Source organism: Glycine max, chromosome 1, assembly GCF_000004515.6.
Source record: "Glycine max cultivar Williams 82 chromosome 1, Glycine_max_v4.0, whole genome shotgun sequence".
Lineage (NCBI taxonomy): Eukaryota > Viridiplantae > Streptophyta > Magnoliopsida > Fabales > Fabaceae > Glycine > Glycine max.
Window position 1 is genome coordinate 32,080,989 of NC_016088.4, and position 2,124 is coordinate 32,083,112.

General features: G+C 40.8%; 1 non-coding gene across 1 annotated transcript; it reads right to left on the reverse strand.

Annotated features, from left to right (window-relative positions):
* Positions 1–973: 973 nt before the first annotated feature.
* Positions 974–1,080, reverse strand: LOC112997850 (small nucleolar RNA R71). The gene has a single exon (XR_003262917.1). It is a non-coding gene; the product is annotated as a small nucleolar RNA R71 (small nucleolar RNA).
* Between the last annotated feature and the right edge of the window lie 1,044 nt (positions 1,081–2,124).

A 2,124-nucleotide genomic window follows, 5' to 3' on the forward strand; every position in this document is an offset into this window, starting at 1 on the left:
CAGATTTGAAAGTTCCAAAAAAGTAGCAAATTTGATTTTTGTCAAAACTTCAAACGGCCATAACTTTTGCTCTGGTTATCAGAATCGCTATTATTATATATGTATTTGGGGTAGAAAAAAATTTCCCATGCCGTGGCAGCCTACTTGGCTGCCATAGGCAGGATGAGGTCTCCTTCTTCCAAAAATTGCAATTCTGTCAAAAGTTTTTTATTTTCCAAGTATTATTCTCTTATTTTTCTTAACTTACCATTTTTAGCTTCTATAGTTAGACTTTGAATTTTCATTTGAAATTTTTTGTGCTATCTTCTCATCATTTTATAAGGTTGCTCACAAAATTTCAAGTCATTTGGATATCATTTAATGGTAGTTGTAGTTCAAACTTACACTGTTACTTGCATAAGAAGGCAACTAGTTGTGCATGCTGAATATAGTGTATGACTAGAGGCAATCCATCTGACTTACAACCCTTTGATCCTGAGATAGATAGGACATTTCATAGATTAGTTAGACATCATTTAGTACCTTTTGAGCATCTTGAGCATTCTGTTATTGGTGATTTTGAGCATTATTGTTTTGAGCATTCTAATTTTGAACATTCTGAGAACATGGCACAACCTCCACCCCGTGAGAGGACTCTAAGGGAAATGGTTGCACCTGATTTCACCTATGAAAGCTTGTGCATCCAATACCCTGATGAGGATGTCCCATATGTTCTCAAAACTGGACTGATCCATTTGCTTCCAAAGTTTCATGGCCTTGGAGGTGAAGACCCACACAAACATCTGAAATTGTCTGCTCCACCATGAAACCCCCAGATGTCCAGGAGGATCACATATTTCTGAAGGCTTTTCCTCATTCTTTAGAGGGAGTGGCAAAGGACTGGCTATATTACCTTGCTCCAAGGTCTATTTTCAGCTGGGATGACCTTAAGAAGGTGTTCTTGGAGAAATTCTTCCCTGCATCTAGGACCAGTGCCATCAGAAAAGACATTTCAGGCATCAAGCAACTTAGTGGAGAGAGCTTATATGAATACTGGGAGAGATTTAAGAAACTATGTGCCAGTTGTCCTCACCACCAGATTTCTAAGCAGCTTCTCCTCCAATGTTTTTATGAAGGACTCAGTAACATGGAGAGAAGTATGATAGATGTTGCCAATGGTGGAGCCCTTGGAGACATGACCCCTACTAAAGCCAAAAATTTAATTGAGAAGATGGCTTCAAACTCCCAGCAATTTAGTGTTAGAAGTGATGCTATTGTCATTAGAGGAGTGCATGAAGTAGCCACGAATTCATCTTCATCAGCCGAGACTAAGAAGCTTGAAGGTAAACTAGATTCCTTGGTTAACCTGGTAACCCAACTGGCCGTGAATCAAAAATCTGCACCTGTCGCCAGACTCTGTGGTTTATGCTCCTCTGCCGACCACCACAGTGACCTTTGCCCTTCTGTGCAACAATCTGAAGCAATTGAACAGCCTGAAGCTTATGCTGCAAACATCTACAATAGACCTCCTCAACCTCAGCAGCAAAATCAGCCACAACAGAACAATTATGACCTCTCTAGCAACAGGTACAATCCTGGGTGGAGGAATCATCCCAACCTTAGATGGTCGAATCCTTCACAACAACAGCAACAACAACCTTATTTTCAAAATGCTGCTGGCCCAAGCAGACCATACGTTCCTCCACCAATCCAGCAGCAACAACAGCAACAGCCCCAGAAACAGCAAACAGTTGAGGCTCCTCCGCAACCTTCCCTTGAAAAACTTATGAGGCAAATGACTATGCAAAACATGCAGTTTCAACAAGAGACCAGAGCCTTCATTCAGAGCTTAACTAATCAGATGGGACAATTGGCTACACAGTTAAATCAACAACAATCCTAGAATTCTGACATATTACCTTCTCAATCTGTCCAGAATCCCAAAAATGTGAGTGCCATTACGTTGAGATTGGGAAAGCAGTGTCAAGAACCTCAACCAGCAAATAAACCTACCCAACCTCACTCTACTCCAGAAAAAGATGATGCCAAAAACGAAAATGTAAAGAGTAAGTTACCTAACAATTTCTATGCAGGTGACTCTAAAGAGAAGCAGCATATCCCTCTTCCATTCCTTCCAAGAGCAAT